Source organism: Aythya marila, assembly GCF_965140915.1.
Source record: "Aythya marila genome assembly, chromosome: 29".
NCBI classification, from domain to species: Eukaryota; Metazoa; Chordata; class Aves; order Anseriformes; family Anatidae; genus Aythya; species Aythya marila.
In genome coordinates, this window is record NC_139070.1 from 2,442,006 (window position 1) to 2,458,335 (window position 16,330).

A 16,330-nucleotide genomic window follows, 5' to 3' on the forward strand; every position below is an offset into this window, starting at 1 on the left:
ACTCCAGCTCTTTAAGCGTGGCAATGAGGAACATGCTGGAATAGCTGAAAGTACATCACTTGAGTCACCCTACCCTTTCCCGTTTGCAGACAGGGCCGGTGATTTGGGTTGCCCACACCCAGCAGAGCGGGGTGTAAGGGTGCCGGTGCTGTGCACGGGGGTCAGCTTGCAGCAGCCAGGGGAATGGAGACAAACTCAGCCATTTCTGGTCTATCTATCCCCATTTTTAACAGCAGGAAGTAGAGGGAGGGTGGAAGAGCAGGGTAAGCTCCTTGGCTTGCTTTCCCAGCCCCCATTGACCTGTGGCTTGGGGATTTCCCAAGCCCAAGACGGTATCTTCAGGTTTAATGGCCCTTGATGCATGTTCCATCCATTAATTCGTCCAGCTGCGATCTGACTCCACGCAGGCTGGTAACATCCCGAGCGTCCTCACCTAACCCCCCATGTTAAGTCAAACATTTCCTTCGGGCTGTTTACAAAACCAAGAGATCTTGGGAAACCAAAGCTGGAGCACGGCCCTGGGTTCCAGTCTGCAATCAGATGGGATGCGCAGGGGCTGGGAGCCAGGCGCTGGCCGAGCAGAGGCTGTGCAAGGAAACGCTGCTGCTTTAAGCTCCAGAGCAGTGCAGAGCGGCTGCAGGAGCACTCGCCCTTGTCCCCATCCTCAGCCTCAGTCCATGCTGCTCTAGAGCTCCCTCGGGGCTGGGATCACCCAGGCGTGCAGCAACACGTGGGGCTCAGCTCATGATTTCTGCATCCCACCCACACTCCCCTCCATCCCTCTCGGGTCTCTTCCCCACGCACATCCCTTGTTTGCACTGCTGCTGATGGTCCAGGCTCCTCTCCTGGCCAGGCTGGGGTCCCCGAGCAGATCATCTCTGCAGGGATTTAGTCCTGTGGTGAGGCACAGCCTCCCCAGCACCGCTCCTGCTCCTGTAGCAGGCGTGGGTGAGGCTGCACAAGATGCTGCAGCAAAGCGGAGGGCAGCAGGGCACGGGGGCTTGTGCCTGGGACCCCCATCCCCCGTATTTCCCATTGCACATTCCCATCTTCCAGCTTTCCAACCTCCCTGGCTCTCTATTTATATCAAAGCGGTGCGCCGGCAGGGAGCAGCAAGCAGACCTATTAGGGAGGGCTAGGCTGCTATAAATAGTGCCATCAGTAATTAGCTGCAGAACTATTCGTTAAGTAGGGAAGCGCGTAAACAAGGACCAGAAACACCAGGGCAGAGGTACCCAGGCCGTGGTCCGTGGCCCACCAGCCCCGGGGACCGAGGGGATTTGGAGTCCTGCTGGGGAGCAGGAGGAAGTTTTACGTCCCCATGAGCCTGGCTCCTTGCTGCCACCCCGTCCTTGTCCCTACGATCACTTTGCTTTCGTACCTTGCAAGGCAAAACCCGTGTCTGCTCCCACGTCTGCTTCTCCTGCTCAGCCCCAGGGTTGTGGACACCCTTTAGATGTCTCCAGAAAGGTGCCCAAACCTGAGCAGCCTCCTCTGAGATGCCCCACGTCTCAGCACAGCGCAGGGAGGCAGGAACACGTGGACAGGTTTGGGGGTTGCTTGGAAGCTGAGAGGAGCTCCCCAGGAGCAGGGGCAGCCCCACGAGCTGCCCCCCAGCCCTGGCCAGGGGCGTGCAGGAGCTGGGCTGTGCTCAGGGCGCTGTGCTGGCCCTGCTGGGCTGCAGCACGTGCACACCTACACGTGTTTGCTGACCAGATTGGCAGCAGAGCCGGCTGCTTGCATGAGTCAGGCTCCTCTCTGGAAGGGACATGGCCCCGATCCCACACCGGCCATATGTCCCCAGCCCAGGGACCTCTCGGGGTGTTAGCCCCGTCCCGTCCCCGCTCCCCAGCTGGCACATCCTGCCTCCGCGGACACCAGCTCCGAGGCCACCAGGGCACAAATGACAGGGAACAGACGTATTTCTTGCTCTTTCTGGCCATTTCATTAGCACAATTATAATCCCCAAGAGCACCCAGGCTGCACACAAGCGCAGCCCAGGCAAGCGGGGCGCGATTTGCTCCCTGGGGATGCATCGAGCCCGGGTGAAGCCCCAGCACGGAGGCTCCCCGAGCCCTGGGTCCCTGCCAGCCCACCCACCACCCGGTGCTGCGCTCTGGTTTCCGTCCGCCTGTTCCAGCCACCCCCTGCCTGCCTGCTCCGCTTCTGGCCCCTGTACTCGCGTCGAGCAACAGCTTGCTCGGCCCCCTCCCCTGCTGTTCCCCGGCTGCTGCTCCCCGGGAGCAGAGCGAGCAGACATCAGCCCGGCCACGGCCACCCGAGAGACTTCACGCTGGCTCCACGGGGGCTCCGAGCAGACCCAGGGGTCCCCTCCGTGAGATCCTGGAGGGAATCGCCCCTGGCTCCCCTGCAGGAACATCGCCTGAGTCCAGAATCATCGCGGGAGGATGGAAATGAGTACATCCAGCCAGGACTTGCCACCAAAAGATAAGGCTTTAATTTCCCAGAGCTGCTCCGGGTGCTACATAGCAGAGCGAGGAAGGGAGCATCGGCCCAACTAAGCAGCTTGCGATGGCCTGAGGGGCATGGGCAGATCCAGCCCAGGGCCAAACATCTGCAGGACGCTGCTCCCCTCCCTGCAGAGAAGCACAATTTGGCAGCCCCTTCCCTTGGCCCAAAAGCACCGACTGCACCGAGAGGTTTGGGCTCTGCCAGGGTCCCTCATCCCCTACACAGGCACACCACGGCTTGCCCATTTCCACCACCTGGCAGCAGGATACACCCCACTGACACCAAAATATTTCACGTCGGTGCCTGGAGCTTTGAAAATGACCCTTCTCCTTCATCTGCAGCCTTGGACGAGCCCCCGTGCCTTGTGCTGGACACCTCGGCATGTTTTTACGGGCTCGTGCAGGCTGTACCTCCCGTCTCTGGATGTGCACGGTGCTGGACAGCGACGGTTCCCTGTCGTTGGGAGGACCGAGAGCCAGGAGCAATTCCCGGATGCAGAAGGCTGTTATTGGTGGCCCCGAGCCAGGAGTTGGAAATGGTTCTCGGGAAGGAGCTCATCAGTGCTCGAGTGCCTCCAGCCAGGGCGTGCAGGGTGCTGCGGACATGCACAAACGTCAGAATGTGAGCAAAAAAAGGTTCCTGTTCAGATGAGTTTATCTCCACTTGGCTTTACGCGTGTCCCTTCCAGCCTTTGGTGGAGGCTGTCCCTTGTGGTGCCACCAATAGGTTCCAGGGCCAGCAGCCTACAGAAAGACACAAGAAATGGTGATAAGTGGTCCTCCCTGAGCTTCCCACGAGACCAGAAGAGGAGGGATCAGGCAGAAGCCCACGCCTGTCACAGAGAAGGACAAACCGATTTACACACTGCTGCCATCCTCTGAGTACAGCCAAGAAAAGGGGGCTGACCTGAGGTGCATCCAGCTCTGGTGTTCGGAGTGAAAGATGCCTAGGGAAAAGCCGCTTCCCTCAGCAGAGACCTTGGCCTCAGGTGTAAATGAGATGGACAAGGTGAAGGCAGTCACCGAAGGACCCAGGATCACCAGGAACTGGGCCTTGGTCATGCTCTGAATCAGGCTGAGCATCAGCTGAATTGAGAGGCTGGGCTGCTTTCCCTGCTGATGCTCAGAAAACATCCCCGAGGACCACGGGAGGTCCACGTGCGAGCAGCACGAAGCAGAGGTCGGCTGCCTGTGTTTGGGAATCTTGGCCAGCAATTTTGCAATCCGATTTCACCATTTCATGTTGCTCTCCGTGTAAGCACAGCATCCACAAAAAGTCAACCCACAGAGAGCCTGGGGTGCTCTGACTTCCCTTGAAGGCAACTTTCAGCTGGGAAGGGCGTGCTGGAGCTCCCAAGACACCTTAGGCTAACGGCACGCTGTGGCCAGCAGCTTCCCAGCTCCGCAGCTGTGACAGAAATCATTTAATTCTCTTCGTTCCAAATTTGCTCATTTCAGTGTCGCTGGAAATCCCCTGTTCCTAAGACATGTTGTTTTCTCATCATCCCAGAAGCTCGCATCATCACTGTGTCTTAATGCCTCTCACATCCTCCTGGCCTCAGGTCACCGATCCCAGTTTCCTTGTCCTCTCTTCCCAGCAGAGTTCTGGGGACTTCCACCATGGGGAAAGGCATTTTTGTCACCACCCTTTATAATGCTCCCATTCTCGGTTCTGTCCCCTCACTCTGAGTTATCCCCACACGCAGCTCCCTAAAGAGCTCCGCTCTGTTTGGCTGAAAGGTTTTCAGGCTCTGAGAGGGGCTCATCCATCAGCCGGAGATTTGGCAGCTTTCCTGGGACTGTCAGTTCCCAAGAACAAACAGCTGCAAAGGCACCATCCTCTTCCCGGCATCGGGGAGGAGCACACACGGTTTCAGCCCATTGCAGGGAAACAGCCAAGCACCAGAACCATGCCCTGGAGCCAGCAGCACTCAGCCCAGGGGCTGTCTCCAGACTGGATCGGTCCCCTCCTTGTCCCCGCGTGGCTCGGAGACGATGGCGCCCTCCGAGCATCGCCACGATGTGCTGGGACTGGAGCTGAGCTCAGCACCATGCTGCGTGCTCCCATCCGGCACAGCAAGGACACGTTGGGTGTGCGTCCTCAGGGGACACAACTGCGTGACAAGAGCCTTCCCCCTTTGTAAATCCTCGTGCACAAACCCTCCCCGTGATCGTCAGCAGCCCACCCGTGCCCAAGGAGCACGCGTTGCTCTCCTGTGAGCCCCCTGGCTCCGAGCACACCTTGCTCCATGCGGCAGGCGCCGTTCCCACTGCTGGCACCCAGCCCTTCGCCAGCCCAGCTCTACAGCTCGTCCAGCCAGGCTGTCTCTTTGTCCTGGTAAATTAAACGTGTCCAGGAGCTGTTCTGCGGCACTGCTGCTGGCTGGCATCACCCAGCCCATATCCGGGCGATCAAACTCATCCCTTCAAGCTCCACAAGGGAGCCCGGCACACAAAGTGCTCCTCAGCACAGTCCCTGCCCAGCAAAACCTCCCTGTGCCCAGCCAGGAACAGTCGGGGAGAGCACGATTTGGCCCAAACCAAACCCATCTAGAGACGCTGCTGTGAATGCGATCCAGTGGCAATCCCTTGGCACTGGTTAACTCACTAAAGCGGGCATTTGGCCACATCTGCGAGGAAACAGCGGAGTTTTCCCCCCGAGCACTGGGCTCTGAGTTGGAGGGAGCCTCAGCGATGCCTCCTGCAGCGCAGCCTGCCCTCCACGAGCTGAAGGGAAGGTTGGGTTCTGCGAGAGTTGCCTTCCCCTGGGGGTTTTAGCAGGCTCTCCTTGGGGAGGAGCTGTGCTTTTATGTGTTGTGGATTTGAGGGAAAACCGCTCGCTGTGTCCTCTGGAGGAGGACAAGTCCCCTCGGCAGTGGTTTCCTCTCCCCCTGCCTCTTTTCCACGCTTACCACAGCTTTGGTGCCTTGCACAGCATCGTTCACCTCCTTCGAAGGCAGGATGGGACCAGTCCTGAGCTCCCTTTCCCAACAGCACGTTGATGGCAAAGCAAAGCAGAGTGGAGACAGACCAGAGGCCTGACATCAGCTCTGGCTCCTGGGGAAAGGCAGCTCGCAGATTCCCAGCCCAGCTCTGCTCCTGACCGCAGGCAGGAAGGCAGAGCTCTGGTCACCCAGATCCTTCCTTCACAGCTCTTTGCTTCCCTCCCAGCTCCTGGTGCGCCTGCCAGGATGATTGCTTTTTTTTTTTTTCTTTTTTTTTCTTTTTTTTTCGGTGTTCAACCCTGAGAAGTCATATTTAACAGCTCTGTTATTATTCAGAGCTTACGTAACTCTTCACACGGCAGAAAACTGTGCAGCCTCTTCACTGCTGGCTCGCCGTCCGCCAAACGCCGCGGGGCTTCTCCCTCCCGACACGTGGGGATTTGCACAGACAGCCCGGCACAGCGCAGCTGCATTCACAGCAACACCTCGGTCACCTCCGCTCACCGCAGCCCACGCATCTTCTGCATGCTCCAGGAGCTCCTCTTCCTTAGGTCTTCCCTTTTTGCAGCCATCCTCTCCCTGGCAGAGGCGCCAGGGGGAAGCCGGGCTGGAGAAGACACCCAGGGGTGCTGCTGGGCTCTCCGGGTGGCAGTGCCAAACCTCGAGTTCACCAAGGGTGAGGTCTTCTGGGGAGCTGCACCCATAGGTGAGGTGCTCTGGGTGGCCTGGAGAGAAACACCAAGGTCCGTGGGGAGATGCAGCAACACCTAAATGGAGAGGGAGAGGAGCACAGAGGAAAGGAAGGGCTGGGGCTCACTGCCTGGAGCTGGGACACCCAAGTGGCCTTCACAAAGGGCCTCCAGCTCTGAGAACAGCCACGGAGAAGGGCCTGAGGTAGGGCTGGACCTCCTCTAGGTGCTCCCAGGGATGCTGGTTGGCAAAGGCAGCCGAAAAGCCTTGCCAAAATCAGTTCCAACAGCAGCCACTGCTCCCTCTTTTCCATCACAGCCATCACATGGCAGGAGGGGACGGGGTCAGACGGGCACACCTGGTAAATCCCCGCTGAATCCTCCCAGGCATTTCTTGTCCTTTATGTGCCCCAAAACATCTCCCATGAGGTGAAGCTGAACAGCCTGCACTTTCCCACAATCTCCTTGCCCTTCCTGAAAGATGGATCTGGGAAAGTGGCATCTGGCTGGGGGGACTGGGGGAAGCAGATTACGTTGTTTGCTGCATCTTTTAGACAACCCCAGACCAGCCTGGAGGCAATGCTCTTTCCTGCAAGCAGGCAGGGGAGAGTTAAGCAAACCCTTTTTATTTCTATTTGATCCAATCTGTCTCCTTAAGCTATCGCTGCTCAGCATTTTAGTTCATATTACAATAAAACCTGCCTTGTTTGAGTTTAAAAGCCTCTTGGTTTCTTTGGAAGGATGGCTGTAAGAGCAGATCAAGACAGATCACCACAAGGCTCTGGCCAGCTCTGCCTTCACATTTATTTGAACCACAGCAATTCACCTGTCAAATAAGAGGTGCCCAGAGCAAGCTGAAACACTTTGCAGTCCCTGGTGACTGTAAAAAAGTCAAGACATCACATTCAGCACCCACGGAGATGCCTGTCCCCGCACACCTACACACAGGCGGCTTAACCCCAAGCTGGATTCACCTCCCCAGCCTGGTGTCAGAGCTTCGGGGCTGGCTGCAATGCCTGAATACGAGCACCTGGTGCCACACAAGGTGCCTCTGGGTGCTCCAGCCCCATTCCCGGAGCACAGAGCCCCAGCCCATGCATCCCCCCCCAGCCCAGGAGCCGCCTGTGGTGGTGGGCACAGTGTGGGGCCAGCCTGGAGCAGCCCCATCCGAGGGCCTTGTTTCTGACACAGTTTTCAGCCTGCTAATTTCTAACACTCCTCCCGGTTGTTGGAGCAGCCCGGAGATGACAGCAGTAAACACTTGTGTTTGGACAAGCCAGACTTCTCGTCTTCAGCATCTGCCGAGTTTTACAGTTTGAGCACAAATTGCCTTCTTTAAAAGCATTCTTTCCTGGAATTACCACGTTGTTTTTGCCACCTCATGCTGCTGTCTCGGGAACAAACCAACCCTTCCTGAGCTCCTGCTCCTGCCCACAGCTCTGGCCCCTGCCTGCACCCAGTGCTGCTTGCTCCAGCAGCGTGCCTCTCCACCACAAACTGGACATTTGCCGTGCAAAAGAGAGAGCAGCGAGCACAATCCCATCCCCCTGGAGCTCATCTGCACCATGGCAAACCAAGGACTCCCTGCTACGAGGCATCCCCAGGCTGAGGCTGATTTCTATCGGTAGCCGATGGACCACGTAACGAGCAGCCAGCCAGGAGTTAGCATTTCATTGAGCAATCCTAGCAGGAATTACCACCAAATTTGTAGCTGGCCTGAAGTTGAAGCATCATCAATACAAAAGGGAGCAGGGTTATTGCACAAGAAGGACTGCCTGATGTTGAGGTCTGGAGTAACATCACTCCGGTGTAATTGAAGGGAGGAAATACCAGCTGTGTGCTTAGGAGCTGATCCCTGAGGATTTCGGCTCAAAAACAGGAGTCCATCAGTTAGAAATGACAGAACTTGGTTTGTTCAATGCAACAAAGCGAAGGCTAAGGAGACACAGAAATGCTTGCTATAAATACGGCAGGGAAGTAAACACCATGGAGAGAGAAGACCTATTTAATCCAAAGCACAAATTGGCACAAGAATAAATAAATATAAATTTGCCATGAACATAGGCTGAAAATTAATAGGATTCTAACCACCAGAGAAGTAATGTTCTAAAACAACCTTTTGACAAGCAGGAAACCATACTGATTTCAGGATGGCTTTTGAACCATTTATAGTTCATAGGAGGACAAGGACAATAGTGGACAACGTGTTTAATGTCTTAGAAATCTGTATACACAAACATTAGAAACAGAACAAACAGGAGGAGCTCGAATTCTTCACACAAAGCAAAATTCTGATTTAATTGGCGTAACAGGGGCTTGTTGGGATAACTTATGTCTGGAATATTAATATCCAACTGTATAGCTTGTTCAGGAAGGGCGAACAAGGAGAAAAAGGAGGATATCGAGAGCATAGGTGCATTCTCTGAGTATAAGACTGCAGGAGGAAATAGTCTCTGAATAAGAATTAAAGAAGGAAAAATGGGTGCTGCTAGAGCAGAGGCATATAGCTAGGAAGAGAAAACAGAACAGCCATTTTAATGAGTGGTTTGCAAAATCATCTGAAAGATGGTACGTGGTGGTAGCGAGGGATTTTAGCTACTCAGAATTGCTTGACAGGGATCCTGTAAATCATTGACTGCTTGGCAAATTTTATGACTGCATTGGTAGAGCAGTTCTTACCCGAAAGGTAAAACAGACAAACAAAAAAAGCTAAAGCTGTCTAGATTTGCTTCTGGCCAAAAGGGAAGGATAACAAGACAAAAACAGCTGCTTCATAAACTGGTAGAATCAGTGAGGTTGAGCAGAGGGAAGGCAAATCTATGCAGATTGCTAAAAGGAACTTGTGGCTACTTAGAGAAACAACAGCAACAAATGCAAACTGTTCTGATGAAGAAGCAGCAGTCAAAATTAATTAAAAGATCAACTTTTCAAAACCACAAACTTACTGGTTTCAAACATGGGGCAGAAGTGAAAAGAAAAAAAAACACTTCAGGTTACTTGGGATGGACGGTTAAGAAAAGCACGAGGAATTGGGGACAATGTCTGCGGGTCCGGGCTCCAAAGGATATAAAGCCTCAGAGGATGGGGAGGCACCGAGAGCTGCTCTGTCAGCAAGCAGAGGGCGAAGGTGAGAGGTGGTCCAGTGCTCCACCACGCAGAACTGGTGCTGGGAGGTGACAGTCACAAGCACGACGCTCCTTTTGCTTTTCTGCCTTTACTAAAAAGGGAGCTCCTCCCGCGAGCCCCAGCGACAGAAGTGTGAAATCTTCAGCAATATGACGGAAAGAGGTAACAGATTAGAAAGTCCTTAGACGAGTTATTTTTTAGATTAGCCGGGCTTGATCATGGAGGGCTCCTGAACCCGCAGATCCAGAGCATTCAGCAGTTGTCTTCAAGAATCCTCTCGATGTCACAAGGAAGATGCCATATACAGGGATTTTCATAAAGCTTTTGACACCATCTTGTATGACATTCCTATAAATGAAGTAGAGAAAGTCATCTAAGTTAAGCTTCTCTAAATCAAGTGCAAAACCAGCTGGAAAATCTACTTGGGAGATAGTTTAGCTCAAAATAGGAAAATATATCAAGTGGAAATCTGGCCTAGGCCTACCATTATTCACTGTTTTCATACCTGACTTTCATGATGGCATAAAGACATTTCTTATTAAACCTGCAGGCGGATCAACTTAAAAGCCAGGATTAGAATTCAAAACAAGCTTGATAAATTGGGAGAAACGGCCTGCAAAAAAAAAAAAAAAAAAAAAAAGGCTGCAATTTAGGAAGGGCACGTGCAAGCTCCTGTGCCCACATAAGGATTTACAGATTAGGGAACAAACTGCTCTAAAATAACATAGACAGAGGTGGGCACCACACCAAATGGGAGGCAACCATACTGTGTTACTGCAAATATGGGGTGCATCGTGCCAGAGTGTATATATTAGCTTATAAACTGGGGTCCTACAAACACCTGTAAGGAATGGTCCTTCCCTGGGCCCCAACCCCATGGGTAAGAATTTTTTTTCCTTATCTCTAGCGCAAGTTTCCCTTAAAGCAGGCTGCGCCCATTGCCTCTCACATTCTCCGTTTTCCCTGGGTTTCTTTTTCCAGGGCATCTTTTTATTCACTCCTAGTAATTTTCCTTTGAATAATCCTTTGAATGCATTTACTGGCATTTAATGCATTTAATGGCATTGTGATGGTCTGAGCAAAGATGCGTTGCATTTACGTGTAAATATCCAGCGTATTAATCTCAGCTACAAGGTGGATGCGAGGCATTTCATAAGGATGCTTTCTCCCACAAGGATGACAAAGTGTGTTTGTTTCTCTATAATTACAAGCGGGAGTACACCTCCACACTTCACACTTCAGCTCTGCTTGTCTATTTATTGCAGTTTTGGCAAATTCATATGTCACTGAACGGGACCCTCTTGTTTGGTTTCTTGACTTTTCTGCTCAAATTTGTCTGTTTTGCTGTTCTGAAGATTTACTGGCTTGGGTGTTTTTTTAGCTTTCTCAAACTCTTGGTCAAGCATTTGTGTCCCTTCTTGCTGCAGCCCTTCATCATTTATCTGATGAAGGATGTCTTAGGGAGACCAAATTAAGCATGCCTCCTAAGCATTAAATCTGCAACATATTTCAAAGACTTTCTTGTGCCTCCTGCAATACCACAGAGAAGAGGAATCCTTCATATTTAAGATCCTGGGAATGAATTCCCTAAAACACAGAGGGAAAAAGGTGGAGGATGGGGGACTGGGATGCAGTCCAAGTATCATTCATGGTATCTATGTATCAATTTTGGTCCTAGAACGCATGGCAGCATTAAGGTGCTGACATGCTTGTTAGCCTTTAAGGTGTATTAAATATGAAATGCTGCAGGGAAAAAGAAAAAAAAAAAAAAGTGCCTCTGCCCTAGAGGGGGAGAATTGCAAGTATTTATGGCCAGGCTTTCAAACAAATCCTCATGGCCAGAGACCAGCTCTCCAAGCCACACTGAAGGGCAGCGTGGGACTCTCCAGCACCAAACAGCTCAGCAACAGCCTGCAGTGACTTCCTCGAGTGGTCAGAAAGGTCAGGTAGGTGATGACTATTTTTCCCATTCTGCAGTGAATACAATCAAGCAAAGGAGCCGTTTTTTGCTTTCCTCCATCCAGCCTCATCAGAGGCCTTCTCTCACCCTATATCTCCCAGAGGTACAAGGCTGTGGTTTCTGCCCCTGGACGCAGCCCCTTGGTAGCTTCCAGCCCCAAACTGGGCACACCAGTAGCCTCCATCTTTACTGCAGCAGGAGCACTCTGCACCAAAGTTTGAAAACAGGCCCTTTGGCAAAGCCTGGAACTTACTCGAAACAAACCAGGAGCAGCCACAAGGCTGCAGATGCTTTCCAGCTGTCTCCCTGGTCAAAGGCACCATCCATCAGCTCTGAGGTTACGACCACAGGGCCAGGTCTGGGGCTGTTCACACACCAGTGGCCCCAGGTGCCGAGTCCTACCCTCAGCACACATTTCAACAGACTTAAAGGGTTTTTGTTTGTTTGTTTAATTCAGCAGCTGATGCGTAGCGGTGTATTTAAAGGCACCCGGAGCCAACTCAGCAGTTATTGCTGGAGATTGATCCTGGCAAATTTTCTCCAGAGCAAACATGAGCACCAGCAAAATCTCCATAGATGTGATGAGGACCCAGTTTCCTACAGACCCGTGTCTCCTTGCAGATCTCCTTGCTGTGGCTTTTTGCCCCGTGAGGCTAAATTTGGGGTGCCGACCCCGAGGGCATTGTGGAAGGAAGCTGGGGCTGGTGCAGGGCTTCCCAGGCAGGTTTAGATTTGCTTATCCTAAATAAAACTGCACCACTGAAAAATGCTGTCACTCACAATTTATCTCGTTTTCTAGTGAATATGTCGAGGACTGCCAGCTCCAGCACAGATCTTCACACCACTCCACACCTAATTCTCTTTCCCTGTGAAAACTAAATATTCATTCCAGTCTTTGCTCCCCATCCTTTAACATGTTATTACTCCCTGCAAGGACTTTCCCCTCAAACCGTGACTGCTGAATTTCCTTCAGAGCTGTTAAAGCAGGGCTTTTCCCACACTTCTGTAAATCCAAATATCCACTATCACCTGGACCCCGTTAGTCAAATAGCTGTTAATACCTTCTAGGACACTGAAGAAGCATGTCAGGTAAAATCCCTGCCAACACCACAGCTGTTGGTAGGGCTGGTGATGTTTTCTGGCCACCTTTTCCTTTTTGCCTTATATACGAGTTCAGGCAGCTGGAACTGCTCTGATGAGTCTTTCTGCAAGCTTTCAAATCCATCTGTTCCTGATACTCTGTGCTTCCCTTCATATCAGAGCCTCCAGAGTTGGTATTTAACACTCCTTAGCTTTCCCTGATTCCATTTTTATGTAAATACACATTTATCATGTTTGCCTGAGGAGAAAGTATTTGTGGTTTCAAATTCCCCAGTGCTGCCTAATGCTTGCATGCACAGCCTTTAAATGCTGTGACCCTTCTGTCAGGGAGACAGTGGAGATTTCGAGAGGATCTAAAGCCAATTATTCTAACTCCTGTACACCAAAGGGCAATGAGTTGGTTAAACTTACCATTTGTGCTGCTCTAATTCCACGGCAACAGAAACCTGTTGGGAAGTTGGGATTCCTCTGGCATCAAGTGGAGGCACCAGCAGTGTCACCACCTCATGGGGGCTCCTCAGATCCCGTGGAGATTTGTGCCAGGGACCTCTGTCAGCAGAGACCAAGGCATGGCAGCTCTCAGGCCAGAGCAGATATCTGAAAAAATAATATGAAAGAGTCCCTCTAAGACATGCCTTGTCCTCTTCACCAGCAGTACCGAGAGTATTGGGAACTAGCTCAGGTGGCCTCACGATTTGTGGATATCTGTGGTGAAGTGACATGATTTAATTAATGAAATCATTGATCCAAGAGGGCCTGAGGCTGTCAGCTGGATGCCTGGGTTTCTGGTTTCTTGCTTCCCAAGATGACAGGAACAGAAAATGGCCCAGGAGCTGGACAAACCACAGCATTAGGAGTGGCCACGCACAGCACCCGAGAGAAACTGAGGCAGGCTTGCCAGAAGGACTGAGTGTGCTGATGTGGACCAACTGTGGATCATCATCAGCACAGATGGACACTGTGTTCTGCCTGGAGGGAGGGCTGGAAAGTTTCTTACCTGTCATTAGGTCACTGTGAGGCCAAAGACCCGTTTTCTCCACCACAAAAGATGTCACAAAATTATTGCAAGTTCCCTTTTGGGTGACCTAGTGCCCCAGATTTCCCTTCAAACGTTGCTGTCTGTAAGGAGGTCACATCTTGCTTCACGGGAAAGGAAGAACAAATCCAGGGGCAGCTCCCCAGCTTTCTGGATGGGGAGAAACATGACTCCCTTACAGCAAGAAATGCTGGAGAAAACTGGGAATTCCTGCCCTGGCCCAAGGTAAAAACCTGTGCAGACTTCTGGGTCTGCTAGTGAGAGATCACCAAGGCAGATCTACGGGTGGAAGTGAGGAAGTGAGAACAGAGCCAGGAGGTCCAGCAGATGGGAAGAAAGGTATTTCTGTGCCAATATTTGGAAAGGCAAATGAGAAGACTGGGGTAATTACAAGCCTGTCAGTCGGACAGGGAATAGCTGGCCGTTCTATTGGAGTTCCCCGAAAACAAACTTCATCAGCATAACCTGTTCTCTTGATGGAATGATAAATCTGGGTGATAAAGGTAAATTAATAATTTAATGACAATTAAATGTGAAGAGCATTTCATTTGGTACCTCATGACATTATGATCACGAAACTCAAATGGTAAAATCAACATCTCCCCTATAAAATGGGCTGCGAGCATCACGACCTACAGGTCTCAACCTGCACTGAAAATGTGCCACCACCAGGAGGTCTCCAGAGCATCCTGCAAAAAAACGGCTGTCAGACAGATCTGAACAAGTGAAACGGACACAATCCTGAATCACACCTACCAGATTCTTCTCTCCTAACCGTGGATATATCCAGTGCCAGCGTCAGCATCTCAGCTGTCACCTCAGACTCCATTCAGAAGCAGAGATTGCATCCAGGCAGGCCAGGGAGAGCAAATTGAGGGGTTCTGCTCAAAATCAGACATCTACAAGGGAACAGCTTCCTACCAGGGCCAGAGGAGCTCAGTTGCCTAAATGTTGGCTTCTATAGTACAGCTCCAGACACCTTGGGGTGCCCCACACATCCCTGCAGTGCTGACAGATCAAACACGGGGTCTGTGGGAGACTCACGTGCAGATGAATCTAAGGTAGTACTGAGAGATTGGTATTAAGGCAACAAAACTAAGCCCTGGCACTCTAGGTGGAAAGGTCTGGCGAGAGATTCGAGTGAAGTTGGTGTCTTTTCTGCAACTGTCCAGAGCCATTTGAGGTGCCCTGGAGACCCACCTCTGCCTCCAGCTGTCAGCTTGGATGTGTGCACATTATCCAGCAGTGCAACAACAGGATAATGGTTGGACTTCATGATCTCGGAGGTCTTTTCCAACCTAAATGACTCTGTGATTCTGTGACATCCGTGCCTGGGCAGGGACTGAACAGGCTGCACGGCCACCCGCGGGTGCGTGCACATGGCAGGACGCGGTGCCAGGCCGATGTTCCTATCTCCTGTAGGCAGAAAGGCCCGCAGGTATCCTGCTTCCCGGGCAGATATTCAAAGCTCTGGGATATTGCACACATATTTTCTCAGCTTCACATTGCCGGGCATTTGGCACGCTCCTAAGGAATCTGGCTTTGCAGGGCACAGGGACTCCAGGCAGCCGTGTTTTTTTCCTGCTTCCCAGATGGCCTCAGGGAGGAAGCGGTCAGCTCAGGCAGAAAGAAGCTCCTCCAGGCACGCCCAGCAATGCAGTTACAGGCAGCTGTGGAAATTTATTCTCCAGAAAGCCGAGGTGCCAGGGAGCATCGCCAGATGATGCTCCAGGATCCTGAAACTGCAGGCAGCGGTTAACACACAGAGACATTGATGTAGGGATATCACATCGCCAGGTGGAACCCTGTCGTGGCTCCTCAACAAGCCCAGGCACAGCAAAGAAAACACAAGGGCACCACTGCTCGCAAGGGCAGGTGCCAGACTGCACCACCATCCCCTGCCCAGGCTCCTGCTGCACTCTGCAAAAGCCTCTGGTTGCTGGCAGGTAAGTGACAAATCCAACAGCCACAGGCAAAGCTCTCCAATTCCAGAATCTAACCCCAAAACGGGGGCTGCACCCAGCACCCACCATCCCGGGGGAGATGCCCCCTTTCTGCAGTAATTCCTCCAAAACTGTGAGCAGGGAAGGTGGTGGCACCAAGAACTGGGCTAAATGCCTGGCCTCCAGCGTGGCTGGCAGCTCAGACCTCACACTGTTTTCAGTTGCTGCTGTACTTTTAATCTCATACAGTAAGCAATTAAACTGTTATCCCTTTTAATTTTGCCACTGATATGTTTCCTAACACGGAGCTCTTGCCCGATGCAGAGAGCAGTAGATTTAGTGAGAATATAACGGGCTTGAGAGGTGTTTGTCAGTGCTGGTTTTCTCAGGTCAGTCTAAGTGCCTGTGCCAGAGAGTTAATTTGTGAATAGCAGGTTTATAAATCAGATGAAGTTCATCAACAAAACACATACTTCACACTAGGAACTCCCCAAGGGTTATACAGGTGCAATCTGGATCCCTAATAAGCTTTGGGCATGGGGTCTATTACCTCTTACTGGAGGGAAGGGAGGAATAAAATCTCAATTTCCAGTTAGTCACAGAGATTTGATCAACACATTTGTGTTAATGATCTGTAGAGTGCAAATTGCGTGAAATCTAAAGAGACACGAAGAGGAAGATGTTACGGACTGCGGGTGCCCAGAGCCCCAGTCCCACGCTCGGCCTCTGAGCAGCTTTTGGGGAAAGGACCATTTTGGTTTCTTTGTGCAATACCTAACGCAGTAAAGTCCCAGCATATAAACGGGGTCCACTGGGCCTGCTGCTATGCGGATACTAAATAGTTATAAGCAAGCAGGAGGGAACTGTAGCATATCCTTACCTGGCAGGGTCAGACTTTGCATACTGTGTTTTCAAGTATACTTGCTGCATGCTGCGATTAGTGTAGCAGCAGCAGGGTAATTTTTCACACATGTCTGCAACAAAACAACAGTGCAGTTAATATACAGGATCCTGTGCAAGCGCCAGCATCAGCAATTTAACGGCAGCGCCTTGACTCCA